Genomic DNA, 25,777 nt, shown 5'->3' with positions numbered 1-25,777 from the left:
GTGGAGTATTGAAGTCCCCCAGTACTATTGTATTGGAATCTAAATCTCCCTTTAAGTCCCTTAACATATCTTTTAAATAGACCGGTGCCCTGTAATTAGGTGCATATACATTTATAATAGTTACATCTTCCTGTTGAATTGAACCCTTAATCATTATATAGTGTCCCTCTTTGTCTCTCTTAACAGTTTTTGTATTAAAGTTTATTTTGTCTGATATTAATATGGCTACACCTGCTTTTTTTTTGGTTTCTGTTGGCATGGAATATCTTTTTCCAACCTTTCACTTTCAGTCTGCATGCCTCTTTGTTAGAGAGATGTGTTTCTTGTAGGCAACAAATAGTTGGGTTGTGTTCTGTGAGCCAGTCAGCCAAACGGTGTCTTTTAACTGAAGAATTCAGACCGTTAATGTTCAATGTGACAATTGATACGTAGTGACTTTGCCCTGCCATTTTCCCGGAAATATTTTCTAGTATATGCTTTGAGCTTCCCATGCTCTTTTACTGGTAGGTGTTCTTCCTTTCCCTTCTTTCATATTGATGGCCGTGTTTCTGTGTTTCTGAGTGTAGCACATCTTTAAGTATCTTTTGCAGGGCCGGACGAGTGGCCACAAAGTCTTTCAATTTCTGTTTGCTATGAAAGGTCTTTATTTCACCTTCATTCACAAATGAGAGCTTGGTAGGATATAATATTCTGGGCTGGCAATTTTTCTCTCTTAGCACCTATGCTATGTCTCGCCATTCCCTCCTAGCTTGTAGGGTTTCTGATGAGAAGTCAGCTGTGAGTCTGATTGGAGATCCTCTGAGAGTAATCTGACGTTTCTCTCTTGCACATTTTAGGATCTTTTCTTTATGTTTCACTGTGGTAAGTTTAATTACCACGTGTCGTGGTGAGGATCTCTTTTGGTCATGTTTATTGGGGGTTCTATGAGCTTCCTGTACTAGGATATCTCTGTCCTTCTCCAAACCTGGAAAGTTCTCTGCTAGTATCTCACTAAAAAGGCCTTCCAATCCTTTCTCTCTCTCCATGCCTTCAGGAACTCCTAGAACTCGAATGTTGTTTTTTTTAATAGTATCCTGTAGATTCCCAACAATATTTTTTAGGTTTCTAATTTCCTCTTCTTTTCTTTGGTTTGACTGTATGTTTTCCTGTGCTCTATCTTCTAAGTCCGATATTCTCTCTTCTGCTTCACCCATTCTGTTTTTAAGGCTTTCTAATGTGTTTGTCATTTGATCTATTGAGCTCTTCATTTCATTTTGATTTCTCTTGACTATTACACTTTCCTGTTCTACTAGTTTCTGAGTTTCATTTTGACTCTTCCTTAAAATTTCATTTTCACGAGAGAGATTTTCAATCTTGTCCATTAAGGATTTCTGTAGTTCAAGGATTTGCTTTTGAAAACTTCTAAATGTTCTTATCATAAATTTTTTGAAATCCGTATCTTGCATTTCTTCTATCTCATCATCTTCATACTCTTGGCTTGGGGTGTTTTGCTTATTTGGAGGCATCATAGTGTCATCGTTGATCTTGCTCCCTCTATTTCTGTGTTTGTTACTCGGCATAGTTAATTCTTCTTGCATCACTGTGCGTTTTTTTTCTTTTTTTTTTTTTTATACTGTGTCCGTGTTAAGTGGACTGCCTGCTGTTGGAGGAGCCTTGGAGGCTTGAGATGGGTGCGGCCTGAGAGCTCTGCCTGGTTCTTCCTGGTTAAGGGTGTGCAAAGGTGACACCCTCAGGTTATGCGTGGTAAATCTCTCTCTTTTTATTTATTTATTTATTTTATTTATTCAGGGGGTAAGTAACACCGCAGGGCAGGGCTGTGCAGAATTGATGGTATTTAGCTTCCAGTCTTTGGCTCCTCTGGACTCCCACTGGGTTGGCTAGGCTACTGAATTGTAGTGACTCAGTTCCTTAACTCTCCCCCATTGATCTGTAAATCCAAAGAGGAGGCCTGCTCTTTGTCTCTTGGGAATTCTTCAAGCCTTGCAGCCTTGTAACCTTTGCAAGGTTAGGGGGAAGAGAAACCCCAAAGCTTTTTTTTTTCCTTCTTTCCGGTAGTGAGTTTGCTGCACTTTCCGGCCCCCCTCTAGATTCTGACCCCCGTTTCCCCACCAATGTCTCGGGTTATTGAGCTCACCTCCCCTTCCAGCGCCGATGTGTGGACTCGGAGCCCTGAGCGTCCCAAGTCTCCCCGCTGTTGTCTGTGTAGCATGCACTCCCCTTGGAGCACTGTCGCGCAGACCCTGGGGCTTCTGCGTCTGGGTCCCGCGACTTGGCTTCCGCGCGGTGGGCGACCTTGTTCTCCCAGTAGGTCCTCCGATTCACGCCTGCTCCATCCAGAAGGGTTTCCCCTGTATCTTTGTGGGGAATCAAGGCAGGACTGCCTGTTGCTCAGCCACCTACACCCACACCTGAGCAGTTTCTGGACCACTTCCCGCTTGCGAGGTCTCAGGCTTCCTCTTCTCCCATTAGGAAAGTATTAAGGATTCTTTACTTCCATGTAGACTCTGCCCTCTAATGGTGAACAGGGTCCTCTAAACCCACTTGTTGCACAAATGAAAACCCAAGCATTGTCTTCTCCCACAGATGGAGTCTGCTATTGGTTTTGATTTACATTTCCCTAATGGCTAGTGATATTGGGCATGTTCATCTATGTCTTGACAATTGAGATTTCTTCTTCTGAGAAACATCTATTCTGATCATTGCCCATTTCTTACGTGTACATTTTGCTTCTTGTTTGGAGTTTTTCCAGTTCTATATATGTATGTTCTGGCTATCAATCTTTTGTCATAGTCAGAGTTTTCAATGTTTCCTGCCATTCCGTCCATTGTATCTTCACTCTGTTGATTACTTTGTTGTGAAGATGTATCTTAATTTGATATGCTCAAATTTGTATATTTTATTTTTGTTACTTGTGCTTTTGGAATCTTATGCAAACTGTTGTCTCTGCTAATGTTTTACAGTTTCTCATATGTTTACTTAGGTTTTGGGTTTTTTTTTAACATACATAATTTTATTACAAAATTTTTTTTAAAAAAACAACACAGAATGCAACATCCTAACAAAAAATCCAAATTTACAAATGATATTAATTCCTACAACTTTGCTGCGCTACCATACACAAGTCAAGAAATTAAAGAAACCATTAAATATTTAGGAACATTCAACATCAGAAGCTTTAAAATCTAACTGTATGTAGTAGCCCCTCAAAAAGCTACAACCTGCATTTTTTAAAAAAAGTATTTTCTCTACAAAGAATCTTATCAGCTATACAAAAATCTGTACAGTTTTTTTATACTGAAGCTAATATTGAGCTGCACTTGAATTCACATTCTTAGCAAAACAACTGCCTGAGCACACACGCACACTCCACACTCATCATTACAGGATAGCCATTTATTCTTCATCTTCATCCTCTTCCTCATCATCTTCATCTTCTTCTTCTTCCTCTTCTTCCTCCACATCTTCAGGTTCATTCTTCTTGTTTGAGCCTGTGGGCCTACCAGGGCCCTTCTTTCCCGCTTCACTTTTGCCCTTGGCACGGTATGCAGCAATATCCTTTTCATATTTCTCCTTTAGCTTAGCTGCTTTCTGTTCATATGGTTGTTTATCTTTGGCTGAGTGTTCAGACTGCATCTCACCCAATTTTTTTGCAGTGTCCCCAATGGACAGGCCAGGGTGTTCACTTTTGATCTTTGGGCGATGTTCAGAGCAAAAGAGAAAGAAGGCAGATGGTGGTCTTTTAGGAGCATTGGGATCCTTTTTCTTTCCCTTCTTATCACCCTTGGTAGGAACGTAATTTTTCATCTCCCTGTCATAACGAGCTTTTTCACTTTTTGCCATATCTTCAAACTTGGACTTTTCCTTTGCAGACATGGTCTTCCATCTCTCCGAGCATTTCTTAGAGAATTCTGCGAAATTGACCGAAGAGTCAGGGTGTTTCTTCTTGTGCTCTTCCCGGCACGTCTGCACGAAGAAGGCATAGGAGGACATTTTGCCCCTTGGCTTGTTGGGGTCTCCTTTACCCATGACGACGGAACGGCGGCCACCTGGTGTGAGTTGTTCCTCAGACTCCCGCAGAGCGGCCAGATCCGACGGCATTGCTTCCTTCCCTCAGCTCCGGCATGAACTCAGGATGTGAGGGCGATCTGGCTGCGACATCTGTCACCCCATTGATCGCCAGGGTTGATTCGGCTGATCTGGCTGGCTAGGCGGGTGTCCCCTTCCTCCCTCACCACTCCATGTGCGTCCCTCCTGAAGCTGCGTGCTGGGTCGAAGAGGACGACCTTCCCCGCTAGAGGAGGACCGGTCTTCGGTCAAGGGTATACGAGTAGCTGTGCTCCCCTGCTAGAACCTCAAAACAAGCTCTCAAGGTTTTGGTTTTATATTTAGACTTTTAATTAACCTTGAGTTGCTTTTACATAGTGTATGAGGTGTTGGGGTATCTTTTCAGGCTTCTACATATGGATAATCACTTTCCTTTAAACCATTTGCTAAGGGGATTCTTCTTTCTCCTGTTTGTTTTCTTTCTTTTATTAAATAGGGGTTGGCTGTAGAAAAGTCAGTTTATTTCAGCTGCCTATTTTTTCCATTGAACTATGTGTCTGTTTTTCCAACAGTGCTAACACTGCTTCTATTTTTTTTTAAGATTTCTTTATTTGAAAGGCCAGATGCTTCTTCCAAGTCTCTCATGTGGGTGCCAGCACCCAAGAACATGGTCCATCTTCCACCAATTTCCCAGGTGCATTAGTAGGGAGCTGGATTGGAAGTGGAGAACCTGGTCTTCGAGCAACAACATATGGGATACATGCACAGCAGGACAAGGCATTAACCTACTACACCACAGCATCAAACCCTTCCTTATTTACTTCTGCTGTGATCTTTCATTATTCACTTTTCTACTGCCCCACAACTTGACTCATTCCTGTTTTTTTTTTTTTTTTCTGGGTCCTGGAGGATGGTAGTAGGTTGCTTCTGGGATATCTTTTTTTTTATGTTAGTAGGTACTTGGTAATCTAAAATCATAGTTTTTACTTTCTATATTTCTCTGCTAATCACGAGGACCTTCTAGATGACAGCAGAAAATGCTAGCAGAAATGAGGATATATTAATTTGCTAAGAAAATACCACAGAGAATATGATTTAAATCATGGAATTTTACTTCTCAGAGTTGTAGAGCTTGAAAATATCAGATCAAGGTGCTAATAGGCTCGATTTTTCCAGAAGCCCTTCTCTGATGTGACAGACACATCTATCATTTGATCTGCTTAAAAGCACTTTCTTCAGGTAGAGTTATGTTGGTGGTTAGCACTTCAGTGTTTGAGTTTTAGGGAGGCACATTTCAGTCCACAACAGCAAAGGGGCCCTGTGGTCTACTTCAATGACAGCCATCTCTGCGGAGGATAGAAAGTTTGAAATCAGCATTAGGATTTCTCACATTATTACTGTCAGTGCTATCTCCATCAAATGTGCATTCATGTACACACAAACAAAACTACCTGTACACATAAACACATTCAACAGTGGAAATGCCTGATGGTTGTGTACAGATAACATCAATATAATAATCCATAAGATGGCCTATTAGCAGACATTAAAAGAGAATTAGAAAGAATGACAACAAAATCTGCAGTTACCTATATTTATGTCTATATGTATGATATTCAGTATTTATAGTTGCTAAAAGATGAATACTGATGTGTGGGAATAAAAGCTAAACCTTACCTTGCAATATTGCAGCCTAGTCTACATGAAAGATGTCTTCCTAAAACCTTTCCCTGGGCCCACTCTGTGGCATAGTAGATTAAGCATCCACCTGCAGCACCAACATCCCACATGGGCACCAGTTTGAGTCCCTGCTCCTGCACTTCCAATCCAGCTCTTTGCTAATGGCCTAGGAATGCAGTGGAATATGCCCTGAGTGCTTGGGCCCCTGCACCCATGTGAGAGACCTGGAGGAAGCTGCTGACTCCTGGCTTCTGGCACCTGGCTTCAGATCGGCCCAGCTCCAGCCATTCTGGCCATTTAGGGGTGAACCAGTGGATAGCAGACCTCTCTTTCTCTTCCTCTCTATATCTGTCACTCTGCCTCACAATAAAGAAATACATTTTTTAAAAACTTTTCCCTTTTTAAATTTCTTAATTGTTTTAAAGATTTATTTATTTATTTATTTACAAGTCGAGTTACAGACAGAGAGGAGAACCAGAGAGAAAGAGGGAGGTCTTCCATCTGGTGTTCACTCCCTAATTGATTGCAACTGCCATAGCTGTGCTGATCCGATGCCAGGAGCCAGGAGCTAGTTCCAGGTCTCCCAGATCGGTACAGGGGCCCAAGGACTTGGGCCATCTTCTACTACTTTGCCAGGCCATAGCAGAGAGCAGGATCAGAAGTGGAGCAGCTGAGTATTGAACCGGCCCCCATATGGGATGCTGGAGCTTCAGGCGAGGGTGTTAACCTGCTCCACCACAGCACCAGTCCAACATTTTAAATTTCTGATACTCTAAAGTAGCAAAGGACTGCATTACATCTAGGAAAGATGTATTTAAAAATTATAAATCTAGTGCATTTTAGCAGAAGTCCTAACAAATACTTCTGATTTTCTCAACATTATGTATAAATAAATGATAGAATGAGTCATTGTCAGATTAATAGAAGGAGTTTGAGAGGATTGTCTCTCTTTCAATTGTGTTGAATAGTTTGAGAAGCATTAGCTCTTTAAAAGACTTGTAGAATTCAATAGTGAGGCTGTCTGATCCTGGACTTTTCCTTGTTGGGAGGGTCTTTATTACTCATCCAATCTCTGTCTTGGTTTTTGATTTGTTTAGCTTTTCTATGTGTCTTCATGACTCAATTTTGGTATATTGTGTATGTCCAGGAATCTGTTGATTTTTCCTCTAGGTTTTCCAATTTGTTAACCATCACAACAGATGCCCGCATCATATATTGCAGTGCTAATCTGAGTTTTGGGTACTCCACTTCCAAATCAGTTTCATGTTAATATCCCTGGGAAGCAATGGATAATAGCTCAAATTCTTTCCTTCTTGTCATCTAATTTGGAGAACTGTAACCTCAATGGGGACTTGAAACCTGGTCTTGCACAGTGGTAGCCATATAGAAAGTGAACCAGCAGATGGGAGATCTCTCTGCTTCTCTTTCCTTCTCTCTTTGTCTCTGTGTCTCTCTGCCATTTTTTATCATATTAAAATATTTAATTACTTATTTGAAAGAGTTACAGAGAGAGGGAGAGACAGAAATCTTCCACCACCTAATTCATTTTTGAGATGACTTTAATAGCCAGAGTGTGGCCAGGTTGAAGCCAGGAGCTTTTCCTCCAATGTGCGTGGCAGCATCCCAGCCACTTGGGCCAACTTTCCCTGCTTTTTCAGTCCATTGGTAAGGAGCTGGATCAGAAATGGAATAGCTGGTACTTGAACTGGTGCACGTAGAGGATGCCAATGTAACAGATAGCAACTTTGTCCACTGCACCACAACCACCAGCTCCTCTTTCTGCCTTTCCAATAAATAAATCTTTTGAAAAAGAATTTAAGGTAGTAAAAGTAATCATGACTGAGCAATGACAAATTTATTGAAGTGATCGACTTTCTTAAAGGTCTATTTATGAATTTGAAAGGCAGCACTAGAAAGAGAGAGTGGGAGAGATGGATCTTCCTCCTGGTTTGTTCGCTCCTCAAATGGCTGCAGTGACTGTGGCTAGGCCAGACTGATATCAGGAGCCAGGGGCTTCTTCCAGGTCTCTCACATGGGTGCAGGAGCCCCAATATTTGAGTCACCCTGTGCTGCTTTTCCAGACACATTAGCAGGGAACTGGATCCGTTTGGAGCATTAATGTCTATGATACTCTCCTTGCAGTTGAAGGATTTAGAATCCATTTCAATTATGGGTGGGCCAAGTACAACAGCTCCCAATTGTCCAAGGTTTGGATTAGATGGGTTCTGAGAAATTTTGTTAAAATAGTTATTAATCATAACTCTCAGTTTAAGCTTTTCTTACCAAATTTTCATGTTTGCTGATGTTTATATCTATGGGAAAATTGGGTCTCTGGATTGCAACCAATGAAAGCATCCAGACTAACAGTAATAAGGTCAACAGTCAGCAGAATGATGTCCAGCTGAACTGAAATAGCTTTTCTTATTTGGTAGAGGGGTTACCTCCTGCATTATACTGACATACTGACATAGACAGTAGATATTGGAGCCTGTCTCTTCTGCCAAATGGAGAATGCCGCATTTTGATCCATCATATATATATTTATATATTATAATATATATTATATATTTCTATACATAATATAGAATTACATATAAGTATCATAAATATATAATATATAATTATATATAAATATTATATATGAATTTATTTATATATAAATATATAATTATTTCTGATCCAGCTCCATACCAATGGATTGAAAAACCAGTGAAAGATGGTCCAAGTGCCTGGGTTGCTGCCACACACATTGGAGGAGGAGCTCCTGACTTCAACCTGGCCACACTCTGGCTATTGAAGTCATCTCAATAATATATATATATGATATATACAATAGTTATAATAAATTATATAATATTATCTGTTTATAATTATTATATATTATATAATATATGATAAAGCATAATATATTTTATATATGAATATATTTATATACATAAATATATATAAATAAATGTAAATATATATATATATAGAATTTATTTACGTATTTGACAGGTGTACTTACAGACAGTGAGAGGAAGAGACAGAGAGAAAGGTCTTCCATATGCTCATTTACTCCCCTAATGACTGCAATGTCTGCAGCTGGGCCAATCTGAGCTAGGAGCTTCCAGGTCTCCCACATTTTGGCAGGGACCAAAGCACTTGGAACAGCTTCTACTGCTTTCCCAGGCTATTGCAGAGAGCTGGATGGGAAAAGGAGAAATGGGGACTAGAACTGGTGCTCATATGGGGTGCCAGCACTGCAGGTAAAGGATTACACCACTGCACCACAGTGCTGGCCCCAGTCTATCCTTTATTAAGGAGATCTCAGTAATCATGTTCAGGTATTGCTGTCCTATATTCATGGCCAAAGTCCTAGCAGGCAACATGGTTTGGAGAATCGTAAGCACAAGGTGTGTAGGAGACTTCATTTCTCATACAGCACAGTTAATAACAAGGTTCCAAGAGGGGAAATTACTTGCATCATAGTCTTTGAGAACTAATGGACATCACAGGTGATCTAAAGAATTTAGAAGGTTTGTGAGCCCCTAGAGTGAAAAAGTCACTGGGAGCACAAGAACAGTGCCTAGAGTTTATTTTGATGGATTTTAGCCCCTTTCATTGGAGGGAGGCCCGAAGAAGCTGGACTGATTAGTAAACCTCAGAAGTGTCTTTTCAATGTGAAGGCAAACTGAGACTGAGGGGTTTTTGGAAAAACGTTGAACAAAAGACATTTCCCACACGTGGTTAAGACACATCATTTATCTACTGATTTTCATCAGATCTGTTAACATTAGGTATAAGGTACAGTGGACATGGTGGATGGCATATAGCAATATGATTTTAGTAATATATCATGAGGTGCTTTTTTTAAATGGATTTAGCAGGTAAAATTGGGCTACCTAATGGGATGTAGCTGGAATAATCACCTTTTTGTTAAATAAATCTGAGGTAATAAATGTTAGTGTATGAAGACATTGAGTTTTCTTTTATTGGGCCTTCTTGGTTATTTTAATCTGGGATCTGCGAATTCTCATTTTCTTTATTTTATTCCTCATCATGTCGGACCAACTCTGCTGCTTTGGGGATTTTTTTAGTACATCTGACATTTGGAAATTTAGACAATAGTATAGTTAAAATGAGATGTAACAAGTAAAGTATTTATTTTTATTCTGATACATATTTTGGAATTCTTCTAAAATTCCTATTGAGTATCCTTGTTAAATTTAGTTGCATCCCAGGTTAAGACTTATTGGAGGCAGGCTCCATGGCTCAATAAGCTAATCCTCCACCTGCGGTGCAGGCACACCAAGTTCTAGTCCTGCTGGGAGAGCCAGATTCTGTCCCAGTTGCTCCACTTCCAGTCCAGCTCTCTGCTATGGCCCAGGAGTGCAATGGAGGATGGCCAAAGTGCTTGGGCCCCGTACCTGCATGGGAGACCAGGAGGAAGCACTTGGCTCCTGGCTTTGGATCAGCGCCATGTGCCAGCCGCAGCACACTGGCGGCAGCGGTCACTAGGGGGTAAACCAACAGAAAAAGGAAGACCTTTCTCTCTGTCTCTCTCACTGTCCACTCTGCCTGTCAAAATAAAAAATAATTTTTATAAAAAGACTTATTGGAGCCACTTTAGTGATTACACCCATGAAACTTTGTTAATAAATGCAAATAGAACCTGGGAAAATTGATGTATATCTTATGCTGTAGAGACTTAAGATTGAACATCTTTTTTATCTTTTTTAATTATATAATTTAAAAACAAATTTTAGATTTTTTTTTTTTTACTTTACTAAGTCACAGCTCTGGCCCCATTAATATGACTTAACAATGTTTTTTCCTCTCAGACTTATCTCTATTGTTTCAGTTAACTGCATGCCTTTTCTTTACATTCAGATTCCCTCAGCTGTCAAAGCTTATTCATCTTAATTCTGTTGTTCCTATTTCCCTCCCTTTTATTCTGTCCCTAGGCTAATTGAGATCATGATTCTCCATTCCTTCTGTGTGGTGTCACAGTAGGCTTGAAGTGTTCTTTTTCTCTTCTGATTTCTAAAGAAAGAAATTATGTATTCCCCCAGTTTAGATATTTTAATAATGCACTCTAAAACAAAGGTTAAATGTTCTTAATTTGACAAGAATTTTCAGGGCCAGTGGTGTGGCGTAGTGGGTAGAGCCACCACTTGCAGTGCTGGCAGCTCATATGGATCCAGATCTCTGCTATAGCCTGGGAAAGCAGTAGAAGATGGCCCAAGTCCTGGGCCCCTGCACCCATGTGGGAGACCTGGAAGAAGCTCCTTGCTCCTGGCTTTGGATTGGCACAACTCTGGCCATTGCAGCCAACTGGGGAGAGAACCAGTGGATGGAAGACCCCTCTCTCTTCTCTGCCTCTCTCTGTGCAACTCTGACTTTCAAATAAATAAATAAATCTTTTAAAAAAAGATTTTTTTCTAATTTTAGATTTGTTCTACTTCATTGCCACTTCAGGGTGTGTGTAAGGAGTGCATATCCAGTTTTTCTATTTTGGAATTTGGGGATTTTGTATTAGCTCTGCTGTGTATTCATTTTTCTTGAGCATTGGTGATATCTTCTCCTTAGTTGTATTAAGAGAGAGAGCAATAGCCCTCATGTCTTTTTAGGTAAGTAAGACATATTAAAAACAGAGCATTCAGTATACATTCATAGTATTTTGACTTGTTCAATTGATTTACGTGACCTCCCTTGGACATTCTTGGTCTCTGCTGTACAACTTTCTATACTCATTAATTCTTTGATATTCTCAAATCCAGAAAATGAATGACTCAACAGCTGTGTTCCCGTATTTGCTGGGATTCAGGGTAAGAAGCAAAGTGGAGGTGTTCAGGAATCTACAGGTACATGCTACATAGCAAAGCACATCATTTCCTATACAAAGTGAGTGGGAAATCCAGAATCTTTTGCACACATATTGGATCCTGAACTATTACTGGACTATTCAGTAAGATTTTAATGTATTTATTTTCTGTGTGTGTGTTTGTATTTCTAAATAAACTCTGCTGGGCTACTTAACATTAACATGTATTGCAGAATTCTTTCATCAGTTTTTACTTTTAAAAAGTTTCTCTTTCAGTTTTATGGGAGAGGGTAGAAGTTTCCTGCTATGTAACTGAAAATTCATTCATTCATTAAAGTTAAAAATATTTGTTGCAAATTGGTAGAATACTATTAATTCTCATGTGATTTACATGAAACTAAATACATTCTCTATTTTGTTTTGCTTAAAATTTCCGCATGTGTGGACTTCTTTTTTCCTTCTTGCCCCAAATCCCTTTTTGTATTGGGATGGCAAATGGGTTTTACACTGGAGAAAACATGTTATTTTGGCAAAGAAGTACTTAGCGTTCCTGCTTCAAGTATTCAAATATTGCATTGGAAATCAGTATATTTGTTTACTGTACAAATGTCCTTCATACAATTTTGTAATCTTCTGGGATGGGAGAGGAAGCAGGAAATAGGAGGATTATGGGTGGGAGGGATGTTTTGGGGGAGGGGAAGCCACTGTAATCCAAAAGCTGTACTTTGGAAATTTATATTTATTAAAAAAAATTAAACAATTTTGTAATCTTCATCTTCCTTTTTATTTCATCCTTTTTTTAAAAAAATTCATTTATTTTACTTGAAAATCAGAGTTACACAGAGAAGGAGAGAGAGAGAGCAGTCTTCCAACCGCTGGTTCACTCCCCATTTGGCCACAATGGCTGGAGCTCTGCCAATCCAAAGCCAGGAGCCAGCAGCTTCTTTTGGGTCTCCTATGCAGGTGCAGGAGCCCAAGGGCCTGGGCCATCCTCTACTGCTGGATAGTAAGTCTTACTTGCCTAAAAAGATGGATAGTAATTTGAGTAGCCAGGACTTGAACTGGCACCCAATTGGAATGTCAGCACTGCAAGCCACAGCTCTACTTGCTACTCCACAGCATCAGCCCCCTAAATTCTTATGAGTATTGCTACACGATTGGAATTTATAATTGATAATGCTGAACAATTGAAACTGTCTTATTTACAATTGTAGGACTGGATATGGCAGTTCTACTTGAAGTAAAGTATGTAGCCTGCTTATTGTATGATTTTCGGAAAAGCATGTATTTATATATAACAGCAGATCTGTTAATCATTTAAAAGTGAATTGTCATGATTACCCAGATGTAAAGAATGCAATATGTGCTAATGAGTTAGCAGTCACAGACATTTAGAATTAGAGGGATTTTAGAACTTTTTCAATACTGCAGTTTTTATGAAAAACTAATATTTTTTTTTATTTGACAGGTAGAGTTATATACAGTGAGAAATCAGAAAGGCCTTCCTTCCATTGGTTCAGTCCCCAGATGGCTGCCACAGTTGGAGCTGTGCCCATCCAAAGCCAGGAGTCAGGTGCTTTCTCCTGGTCTCCCATCCGGGTGCAGGGCCCAAGCACTTGGGCCATCCTCTACTGCCTTCCCGGGCCATAGCAGAAAGCTGGACTGAAAGAGGAGCAACCAGGACTAGAACATTTTGCCCATAAGGGATACCAGCACCACAGGTGGAGAATTAACCAAGTGAGCCACGGCGCTGGCCCCCGATAAATTTACTCTTAACAAAATATCAAAATATCTTATTTAGTATAAAGTTAGTAGTGAAAAGAGACTACCTTGTTGAACACAGAAATTTGAGATTATATTTCTTGGTATTAATTTGCATCTTAAGGCTTATTGCCTAGTTTATTTCAATATTTCAATCTAATATTACTAATAATATCTTGTACTTAGTGGTTCACTGTGTGCCAGACAATATTATTTTGATTTTTTAAAAGATTTATTTATTTATTTATTTGGAAGTCCGAGTTACACAGATAGTGAACAAGAGGAAGAGAGAGAGTTCCTCCATCTGCTTTTTCACTTAGTGGTTCACTGTGTGCCAGACAATATTATTTTGATTTTTTAAAAGATTTATTTATTTATTTATTTGGAAGTCAGAGTTACACAGATAGTGAACAAGAGGAAGAGAGAGAGAGAGAGAGGTCCTCCATCTGCTGGTTCACTCCCCAGATGGCCTAAAAGGTCAGAGATATGCCAATCTGAAACCAGGAGCCAGGACCTCTTCAGGGTCTCCCATGCAGATTCAGGGGCCCAAGGACTTGGGCCAACTTCCTACTGCTCTCCCAGGCTATAGCAGACAGCTGAATGGAAAATGGAGCAGCCTGGACTTGAACCGGCCTCCATATGGGATGCCCCCACTGCATGCAGTGGCTTTACTAGCTACACCACAGCACTGGCCTCAAGACAATGCTCTAAAATGATGCATTAATTATTCCCAAATATTGAAAAGTGGCATGGTACACATTTGAATGTGTTGTTTTGTACTAGTTGTAGAAACAGTTTAAAATATATTTATATTTAAAAATGTAAGCTTTGATCTAAAGGTTTACTTTCCCTTAAGGTGCCTGTTTGGAAACTGAGAGATCATTGAAGTCTCAAGATAGAGTACAACTGATCTTATCCAAGCCTCCTTTATCACATGAGGATGCTAAATGCCAAGCCCAGAGAAGTAAAGTGAATTGTTCAAGGTCACATAGGTAAGTTGTGGCAGGGATAATTCTGTATTAGCATTAGGTATCCTGATACATAGGCCACTGTTCTGTCAATTTTGTACTCCTTCTGGAGTTAAAGATTCTAAGTTGTGGAAAATTGAATTTGGAAATTTAGTGGTTGCTATGTTGTTATGGTGAGAAATTTCTGTGTATAGCTATGAGTTGCTTAAATTTTATTCAATATATTTTTCTAGTATGTTTGCTATTTATTTGAAATGTATAACAAGTAGCTTCATCTATTTGCCAAAAGAATTTTTTAAAGATTTATTTATATTATTTGAAAGTCAGAATTACACAGAGAGAGAAGGACAGGCAGAGAGAGTGGTCTTCCATTCACTGGTTCACTCCACAGTTGGCCTCCATGGCTGGAGCTGTGCTGACTGGAAGGCAGGAGCCAGGAGCCTCTTCCTGGTCTCCTATGCAGGTGCAGGGGCCCAAGGACTTGCACCATTTTATAGTGTTTCCCAGGCCATAGCAGAGAGCTGGATAGGAAGTGGAGCAGCCAGGTCTTGAACTGATGCCCCTATGGAATACCAGCACTGCAGGTGGCAGCCTCACCCACTATGGCACAGTGCCAGCCCTTGCCAAAAGAATTTATAGAAGCTATTCCATATATACACTTAACAATTATTTAGTTACTTGACATGAACTATCCCTGCATATTTGAAAATTTTGAATGGTATCACTTGGGTTTTAAGAATGTTATATTTTAGGTCTCTTAATATTTTTAGTGATGATGTTTTAAAGGCCCTTTCTGTTTTATGAAAAATGATAAGGATTTTGTTTTACAATGGCCATAGTATTACTACTTAAAGCAATAGATTAAATAAAACTTTTAAACAAAGTCATTTAATACTGAATTCTAACACACTGGTATATTTTAAAGTGAGAAGCCGGATTTCTTTCAGATATTCTAAAGAAGAATGATAATCAAAATTGAAGACATCTACAGTTTTTAATCACTTGTTTTAAATATTGGTCATAATGGTCCAATTTTGAGTTTAATTTTAATTAGCTTTTAAATGATTCAATATGTTTTATAGAAAAAATTCGGAGAACATAATTATATACTCAACCTCCCTCCCTTCTTTTTCCTTCTTTGTCATTTTTTTTAGCTTATGAAATGACATTTTCAGTTTACATTACATTAAAAAGGGTTCTTGAATCAAGGGACAAGTTTAACAGGCAAAAAGCAAAAAGATCGTAATTTAGAGGGAATATAGACAATGGCTCTAAACAATATTTGAATATCACATCTAAACAATATTTGAATAAATTGATAAATATTTTAATTTCTCCTACTAAAATGCTCAAAGTCTTTAATTATTTATCAAATATTAGTGCAAAATTATGGATTTAAATGATCCCAAAAAGTGATGAATTTTTGTGTAATAAAGTCCAATTTTTGTCAAGGCTTTTTGAAAGTCTCACAGAAAACTTATGTTTGTGAATGGGAAGAATAATACCAAAATATCCATACTACCAAAAGCAATTTGCAAATTCAATGTAATCCCAATCAACATACCAACGATGTTCTCAGAGCTAGAAAAAATGATGCTAAAATTCACATAGAAACATGAGAGATGCTTAACATCTAAAGCAATATTATAAAGCAAAAAAAAGCTGGAGACATCACACCATATTTTAAGACATATTACAGGGGTCAGCACTATGACAAAGCAGGTAAAGTCACCGTCTGCAGTGCCGGCATCTCATATGGGTGCCAGTATGTTTCCCAGCTGCTCCACTTCTTATACCCCTCTCTGGTATAGCCTGAGAAAAAAGTAGAAAATGGCCAAAGTCTTTGGGCCCCTGCACCTGCATAGAGACCTGGAAGAAGCTCCTGACACTTGGATTCAGATCAACAGAGCTCCGGCCATTGTGACCATTTGGGGAGTAAACCAGTGGATGGAAGACCTCTCTCTCTCTCTGCCTCTACCTCTCTGTAACTCTGCCTTTCAAATAAATATACTGCAAAAAAAAAGAAGAAGTGTTAGCACTGATATAATAACAGACACATAGTTCAATGGAAAAGACTTGGTAGCATAGAAATAAACCCAAATTTCTACCAGCAACTCATATTTAACAAAGGAACTCAAATGAACTGGAGAAAGAAGAATCTCTTTCACAAGTGGTGCAGAGGAACTTGATTATCCATATGTAGAAGCCTGAAAAGAGACTCCAACATCTCTTACACTATGTGAAAGTGAACTCACAGTGAATTAAAATGTAATCATAAGACCCAAACCCAAGTAAACATAGGGAAACTCTAAATATTGTCAACACACAATAGCTTTTGGGTAAGATTCCAATAGCAATAGTCACAAAAATAAAAACAGAGACATTTGAGTATATCCAACTAAGATACTTCTTCACAACAAAGTAAACATCAGAGTGTAGATACAATGAACAGATGGCAGGAAAAATTAAAACTCTGAATGTTTACAGATTTCCAGAACATTTACATGAATTGGAAAAACTCCAAAAAATACAGTGAAGAAACAGGCAAGGATCTGAATAGACATTTCTCAGAAGAAATGTACATGGTCAAAACATGTGAATATGCCCGATGTCACTAGCCATTATGTAAATATAAATCAGAACACCATATCAGTCTCCAACACCTGTGGGAGAATACAACACTCAGGTGTTTGTGTGTGCAGCAAGTGGGTTTAGAGGACCCTGTTCACCTCTGGAGAGCAGAGCCTACAGGGAGGTAAAGAAACCTTACTGCGCAGGGGCATGCTAATCTTCTCTGTATCATTCCAATTTTAGTATATGTGCTGCCGAAGCGAGCACATGTGCTGCCGAAGCGAGAAAGAGATGAAAAGAATTTATCTCAGCTAGCCACTAATATTCAAGAAACAAGGTCTTCAGGAAAGCCAACTCAACTGACATTTTCATGTCATTGTTAAATAAAGGAAAAATTATCTAGGTTCAGCAATACGTAGTTTATAAGAGAAAGACTACAGAGTAATTTCCTTGGCATAGAAATAACTTTGTTTTTTTTTTTTTTTTTTTTTTTTTTTTTTATCCATGAGGGCTTGCTATCACCACCACACACCCACATCCCATATACAAATGCCTGGCTTGAGTGGTAGCTTCTCTGCTTTGAGGCAAGTTTCTGCTAGTGTGCACCCTGGGAGGAGACGGAGGATGGCAGAAGTGCTTGGGTCCCTGCACCCAAATGGGACATCCAGAATGAATTCCCAGTTCCTGGTTTTGGCTTGGTCAAGCTTTGGCTATTGCAAGTGTCTGGGGAGTGAAGCAGTGGTTCCCTCTTCCTGTCACTCTGCCTTTCAAATCAATAACTGTTGTTGGTAATGACTAATAATGATATTCACTGATTGTCAAATTTTGAATCTATTAATTATAGACAATTTCTCTTTGTATTTTTAAACTTTCATAATGTTCTGTAGCCAATTTCATCACTAGAAATAAAAACTTTTCCTCAAAAAAAAAAAAAAAAAGAAACCTTACTGCTTTCCTAATGTGCTTATTAAGTTCTTGACCAGCGCCTGTTAGTCTTGCCACAAACTTTCTAGTCTTACTACTTTCCTTCTTCTTCTTCTTCTCTGTGACTTGTAAAATAGTATACATTCTATATACTGTGGATACTTTTGATTTATTTTATTCCTTCGGTCTCCTATGAAGTTCCTCCACAAAAGCACAGCCCTCAAAATATTCATTCATTTATGCAGTCTGCAGATTTCATGAGCTACTAAATTCCAAGTAGTATGTTAAAGGCAAGATCTGGGCCTAAGAGAAAAGTGGTCTAAATTCTGTGCCTAGAAGAGGATTTGGGACATAGTAGAACTTCAGTGAAGTGCTATGTGAATGACATGCACTCATTAAATGAGTAATCTAAAGCATACACTTCATTTAAGCAACACAGCAGCCCTACTCACCTCAGGTAGAGCAATTGAGAGGAATAATGTGAACAAAAATAAGACATCAATAAGTTGAATAATAACAGAGAAAAAACAAAATGAGATAGATGCCAACATTACTGAGCTATTTTTGAGGAATTAAATTGATAGAGGGGCTGGCATTGTGGCCAAGTGGGGAAAGCTGCAATCTGTGAGGCCAGCATAACATCTGAGTTCCACTTTGAGTTTAGGAATCTCCACTTCCAATTTAGCTCACTGCTAAACACCTGGGAAACCAGCAGAAGATGGACGAAGGACTCAGGTCCTTGCCACTCATGTGGGAGACTTGGATGAAGCTCCTGACTCCAGCATGCCCCAGGCTCAACTGTTGAAACTCTCTGGGGTGTGAGCCAGAAGATGAAAGCTATCTATGTCTTTCCCTCTCTCTCTAAATCCACCTTTCAAATAATAAAGATTTAATAAACAAATTAACTGATTTCAAAATACACAAAAACATGAACAATACTATATCATTTTTATGCCAAACTGATAAAAAATAACAAATGCTAGAGAGCACATGGGAAAAGAAAACCACCATATATGGTAGGTGAAAACACAAGTTAGTACAGATGTTATGCAGAACAGTATGGTCATTCCTTAAAAAGGATAAAAATTGGGGCTGGCGCTGTTGTGCAGTGAGTTAAAGCCCTGGCCTGAAGGGCCAGCATCCCATTTGGGTGCCAGTTCTAGTTCCAGCTGCTCTTCTTCCAATACAGCTCTCTGCTATCTCCTGGGATAGCAGTAGAAGATGGCCCAAGTCCTTGGGCCCATGCACCCATGAGGGAGACCCAGAGGAAGCTCCTGTCTCCAGGTTTCAGAATGGCATAACTCTGGCCTTTGTAGTCATCTGTAGAGAGAACCAGCTAATGGAGGACCTCTCTGTGTCTCTACCTCTATTGTAACTCTTTCAAATAAATAGCAAAAATTAAACTAAGATAAAAATTGACCTACCATGTGAGAGTTATCTTGCTCTTGGCTATATAGAATAAGGAAATTTTATTAGAAGGAAAGGAGGAGAGCATATCAAAGATACAGCAATTTTCCCATAACACAGCCACTATAACACAGTTCACTGCAGCCAGGATGTGAAACCAATCTAGCTGTCCATCAGTGAAAAACAATGGACAGGGCAACCTCTTTTAGATACAAAAAAAGAACAAAATATTATTAAATTAATTGAAATAAGCCAGAAGCAGGAACACAAATGTCACCTGGTCCTTGTCGCATGTGGAAGTGAAAGAAAATAATGGATCTGAACACAGAACTGTGATTACTAGAGGCTGAGAAGGGAAGCAGCTAGGGATAGAGGGGGATTGGATAATAGGTATCAAAAATCAAAGAGGCAGAAAGAACTTCTGGTGTTCCATAATATAATGAGATGACTACATTCAACCATATTAGGTTCTGTGTAAAGAACTGAAGGAGAGGAGCTGGTAGTCTCAAATCATGGAGAAGAATTAGAAACTGTAGTTGCTTGGGGGCCAGCATTGTGGCACAGTGGGCTAACACCCTGGCCTGAAGCACCAGCATCCCATGTGGGTACCAGTTCTAGTCCTGGCTGCTCCTCTTCTGATCCAACTCTCTGCTATGGCCTGGGAAAGCAGTAGAAGATGGCCCAAGTCCTTGGGTCCCTGCACCCAAGTGGGAGATCTGGAAGAAGCTCCTGGTTCCTGGAATCAGATTGGCAGAGCTCCGGCCATTGTGGCCATCTGGGGAGTGAACCGGCAGAGGAAGACCTCTCTCTCTCTCTGCTGCTACTTCTCTCTGTAACTCTGTCTTTCAAATAAATAACTCTTTAAAAACTTAATAAAACTGTAGTTGCTTAGCTTGATCACTTTTTACTGCATAAATGTGTGCAAATATTGCACTACACCCTGTAATAATGCATGACTAGGACACATTAATCACAAATTATTTCAATGAAATTTTAAAAATTAGAAGCATTTCTTTATATTAACAATGAACTATTTGAAAATGAAATTAGAGAAACATTTCCATGCATAGCAGCATAAGAACCAGGAACCAATGTCTTCAATGTTATCAGTGATGAATCAGATTCACAGCCCCCAGCACTCAGTTTTTGCCATATACTTTACCATGGCAATTGTGGGCATATAGTAGTAAATCAATGGACAGGAATCCTTTGTCTCTAAATCTGCTAAATAAATAAACAAGGAATTCATCAAAGAAAAAGAGATATCAATTTGGATGCCAGGCACAAAAACACATGCACTTGAGCTATCCTCCAGTTTGTGATGCCAACAAATCTTTCAGACATGTTACATTTTCAGAGACTTTTCTGTAATCTTGCTAAGCTTTCTGGAAATCTGCCTTATAGCAAAGGGTTTCCCAATTCCATTACACTCATGATTTTTCTTTTGTGTGATATATTAGTTTACCATCTAGAGATAATTTATGGTACAAAACTTTTCTATGCATGCATGTTTTCTCATTTGTGAGTCTATTCATGGGAATTGAAGACTGATTTATAACAGAAATACATTTTCCAAATTCATTGCATAGACTTTTGTTCCTTATGAATTCTCTGAAGTCTGTTGATGTCTAATTTCTGGCTAAAGGTTTTATTGTATTTACAGCATGCAAAGACTATCACCTTTTGTGAATTCTGTGTCTATACAAGCCTGAAATAAAGAAAATGTTTTTGCACAATCAGTATACGCCTAAGAAACCACCTGTGTCAATTCTCTGATGTACCATTGACTTCTGACTCTAATAATATTTATAAGCTTTCTCCTTTACATGAGTCTCTGTTGGATAGGATGTGATTTCCAGCAAAAGGTTTTGTCACAATACTTACATGAATTTTGGAGAAAAGCTCTTCCACATTCATTATATTGTTAAGGTCTCTCCCTTGTTCAAATTCCATGATGGATTATGAGGCATTACCTATGTGAAATGACTTTCTCACATTTATTTCATTCATTAGATATATATGTTGTGCATTCTGATATAAGGAGAGATTTGGGCAGAGCTTTCCAACACTCATTACACCCATAAGGTTTCTCTCCCACGTGAATTCCCTGTTGTCTTATGAGGTATGGCTTCTAATTAAAGGGATTTTACTTTCAAAGGAGTTTTTCCCTATATGAATTTGATGATGTACAATGAGGGCTGAATTATGGTAAAAGGCTCTGAGTCATTACATTCATAAAATTGCTCCCCATGAGAATTCTTTTATGTTTGATGAGGTCTGATTTGCACCACAAAGGCTATTCACATGTATTATATTCATGCATTTCTCCCCTTGGTGAATTCTCTAATATTTCATGAGATATAACTTGCACAAAAAGGTCAAGTAGAAAATTCCCTGTGTGGATACTCTGATATCTTATGAGTTATGAAGTACAGCAAAGAGGCTTTCCACCATCCTTCCATCCATAAAACCTACCTAAATTGAGCAACAAAGATATAGAAAACCTAAACACACACATAACCAGATGGAAATGATACCAGTAATAAAGACCATCACTACCAAGAAAACCCCAAAACTGGAAGGCTTCACTGCTGAATTCTAACAGACATTTAAAGCACTAACTGCAATTCTTCTCAAGTTATTCAAAACAATTGAGAGAGAGGCGATTCTCCCAAATTCTTTCTATGAAGCCAACATCACCTTCATTCCTAAACTTGAAAAAAGTGCAACAAAGAAAGTAATTATAGACCAATTTCCCTGATGAACATACATGCAAAGATCTGCAACAGAATTCTGGCCAATTGAATCCAACAATGCATCAGAAAGATCATCCACCCAGACCAAGTGGGATTTATCCTTGGTATGCAAGGATGGGACCAAAGGCTTTTCCACAGTCATTTCATTTATAAGCTTTCTCCATGGTGTGAAGGCTCTGATACTTTCTGAGGTTTGACTTCTCAGCAAAGGTTTTTCCACAGTCATTGCAATCATAAGGTTTCCCCCAGTACAAATTGTCTGATGCTTTGTGAGCTTTGATTTCTCAGCAAAGGCTTTTCCACAATGATTGCATTCATAAGGTTTCTCCCCTCTGTGAATTCTCTGATGATTTATGAGGTTTGCCTTCTGGCCAAAGGATTTTCCATAGTAATTGCATTCATAAGGTTTCTCACCTGTGTGAATTCTCTGATGATTTATGAGGTTTGCCTTCTGGCCAAAGGATTTTCCACAGTCATTACATTCAAAAGGTTTCTCACCTGTGTGAATTCTCTGATGATTTATGAGGTGTTTCTTCTGGCCAAAGAACTTCCCACAGTCATTAGATTTGTAAGATTTCAACCCTGTGTGAATTCTCTGATGTCTAATGAGATCTGACTTCTGGTGAGTGGTTTCCACACAATCATTACACACATGAGGGTTTTCCACAATATGAGTGCTGTGATGGAGGGTATTTAATACTGAATGAATTCCCACAAGGTTTACATGCATAGGATTTCTTCCCTATATTTGGTCTATGATTCAGTCTAACATGTGATTGGTAAATGACAGGTTCCACAGTCCCAATATACTTATAAATGTTCTCTCTTTTCAGGTGAATACAATCAGAATTCCACAGTCAGTCAGCTGGGAGGGGTGGATGAATCCGGAAACAGCTGGTTTCCTTGTACTAAAACAAGCGCCATATCACGAAGGACTCTTGCATTTCTTTTTCTTTTTTGCATTTTTCACATTTTCTTATTTATCATGGTTTGTAATAAATTTTCTGATGTGGGTTGTGGTTTTGAGGCTGGCTTAAGGAGTTCAGGGAACCAGAGGAATGGTCTTTTTCAATTAGGGCACAGCTGTTGTTTCTCTCCAATTCTGGCTTTCTGTAATTGCTTTGGGTGCCTCAGGCAATTTTTCATTTTGAGCGACTTTTTCCTAAATGCTTTGTTGGTCTGAGTTGGTTTTGCCTTTTTCTTTTTCAAATTGTGTATTCTGATGCAATACAAACAAGGGTTTAGAACAAGGATCCATCAGGAAATTGAAAAACAGAACATATTGGGTTTTCATGATTAGAAATCATAGGCAACATGACCAAGATGAGTTTTTGGGTTTTGGAAAATGACATAGAACCCTTCCACTGAGGGGCAGATATTAATTTCCTCCAAATCGAGAGTGAGTGCGATTTTCAGGTGAATTCAATCAGAATTCCACAGCCAGTCAGCTAGGAGGGGTGGATGAATCCGGGAACAGCTGGTTTCCTTGCAACTAAATCAAGCCCAATATCACAAAGGACTCTTGCATTTCTTTGGCTTCTTTCTCTTTTTTCTTTTTATCATGGTTTGTAATGAATGTTCTGATGTGAGCTTTGGTTTTGAGGCTGCAATATAGAGTTCAGTGCACAGGAGGAATGGTCTTTTTCAAACAGGGCATAGCTGTTGGCCTGCTTCAATTCTGGCTTGCTGTCATTGTTTTGGGTGCCTCAGCCGATTTGTGGTTTCTTGTGTGGCAATTTCCTAAATGTTTTCTGGGTCTGAGTTGGCTTTGCCTTCTTCATTCCCAAATTCTGTATTCTGACGCAACACAAACAAGAGTTTGGACAGAGTAGCCATTATGAAATAAAAAACATTACAAATGGGCATTTGAAGAATATAAATCTACAGGTAACACGACCAAGGTGAGTTTTTGTGTTTATGAAAATAAAATGGAACACTTTGGCTGAGGAGACAGATATTAATTGCCTCCAAAATGAGTTTCACTGTGATTTTCAGGTTAATTCAGACAGAATTCCACATGCATCAGCTGGAGGTGTGGATGAATCCGGGAACATTCGGTTTTCTTGAGAATAAATCAAGTCCAATATCATCATGGATTCTTGCATTTTTTTGGCTTTTTTCTCATTTTTCTTATTTATCATGGTTTGTAATGAATTTTCTGATGTGAGCTTTGGTTTTGAGGCTGGCATATTGAGTTCAGGGCACAAGAGGAAGGGTCTTTTTCAACCAGGGCACAGCTGTTGGCTTGCTCCAATTCTGGCTTGCTGTCATTGTTTTGGGTGCCTCAGCCGATTTGTGGTTTCTTGAGTGCCAATTTCCTAAATGTTTTCTGGGTCTGAGTCGGTTTTGCCTTCCTATTCCCAAATTTTGTATTCTGATGCAATACAAGCAAGATTTGGACAGAGTAGCCATTATGAAAGAAAAAAAAAAAAAAAACAGCGCATTGCCCTTTCAGTATTAGAAATCTACAGGCAACACAACCAAGATGAGTTTCTGTGTTTTGGAAAATGACATAGAACGCTTCTGCTGAGGGGACAGATTCTAATTCCCTCCCAAATGAGTGTGAGTGTGATATTGAGGTGAATTCAATCAGAATTCCAGAGTCAGTCTGTGGAAGGGGGGGATGAATCTGGAAACAGCCAGTTTCTTTGTGTCTAAATCCAGCCAAATATCACAAAAGACTCTTGCATTTCTTTGGCTTTTTCACATTTCCCTTATTTATCATGGTTTGTAATGAATTTTCTGATGTGAGCTTTGGTTTTGAGGCTGCAATATAGAGTTCAGGGCACCGGAGGAATGGTCTTTTTCAAACAGGACACAGCTGTTGGTTTGCTCCAATTCTGGCTATTGTCTTTGTTTTGGGTGCCTCAGCTGAAATTTGGTTTCTTGAGTTTCACTGGGATTGTCAGGTTAATTCAGTCAGAATTCCACAGGCTGTCAGCTTTAGTGGTGGATGAATCTGGGAACAGCCAGTTTCCTTGCAACTAAATCAAACCCAATATCATTATGGATTCTTGCATTTTTTTGGCTTTTTTCTCTTTTTTCTTATTTATCATGGTTTGTAATGAATTTTCTGATGTGAGCTTTGGTTTTGAGGCTGGCGTATTGAGTTCAGGGCACAAGAGGAAGGTTCTTTTTCAATCAGGGCACAGCTGTTGGCTTGCTCCACTTCTGGCTTGCTGTCATTGTTTTGGGTGCCTCAGCTGATTTGTGGTTTCTTGTGTGGCAATTTCCTAAATGTTTTCGGGTTCTGAGTTGGTTTTGCCTTCTTCCTTCCCAATTTTTGTATTCTGATGCAATACAAGCAAGATTTTGGACAGAGTAGCCATTATGAAAGAAAAAAAAAACACAGCAAATTTACCATTCAGGATTAGAAATCCATAGGCAACACAACCAAGATGAGATTCTGTGTTTTGGAAAATGACATGGAACGCTTCTGCTGAGGGGACAGATTCTAATTCCCTCCAAATGGAGTGTGAGAGCGATCTTGAGGTGAATTCAATCAGAATTCCAAAGTCAGTCTGTGGAAGGGGGGGATGAATCTGGAAACAGCCAGTTTCTTTGTGTCTAAATCCTGCCAAATATCACAAAGGACTCTTGCATTTCTTTGGCTTTTTCACATTTCCCTTATTTATCATGGTTTGTAATGAATTTTCTGATGTGAGCTTTGGTTTTGAGGCTGGCATATTGAGTTCAGGGCACAAGAGGAAGGTTCTTTTTCAATCAGGGCACAGCTGTTGGCTTGCTCCACTTCTGGCTTGCTGTCATTGTTTTGGGTGCCTCAGCTGATTTGTGGTTTCTTGTGTGGCAATTTCCTAAATGTTTTCGGGGTCTGAGTTGGTTTTGTCTTCTTCCTTCCC

The 25,777-nt window shown here is 39.1% G+C and overlaps 2 pseudogenes; both read right to left on the bottom strand.

The window, feature by feature from the left end:
- Positions 1-3,112: 3,112 nt before the first annotated feature.
- Positions 3,113-4,243, bottom strand: LOC138848344 (high mobility group protein B2 pseudogene; annotated as a pseudogene).
- Positions 4,244-17,029: 12,786 nt separating this feature from the next.
- LOC138848346 (U6 spliceosomal RNA) lies at positions 17,030-17,097 on the bottom strand (annotated as a pseudogene).
- Positions 17,098-25,777: the final 8,680 nt, after the last annotated feature.

Source organism: Oryctolagus cuniculus, unplaced genomic scaffold, assembly GCF_964237555.1.
Source record: "Oryctolagus cuniculus unplaced genomic scaffold, mOryCun1.1 SCAFFOLD_46, whole genome shotgun sequence".
Lineage (NCBI taxonomy): Eukaryota > Metazoa > Chordata > Mammalia > Lagomorpha > Leporidae > Oryctolagus > Oryctolagus cuniculus.
The sequence above is the reverse complement of the archived record's forward strand: the minus strand, read 5'-3'. Positions and strand labels throughout refer to the sequence as shown.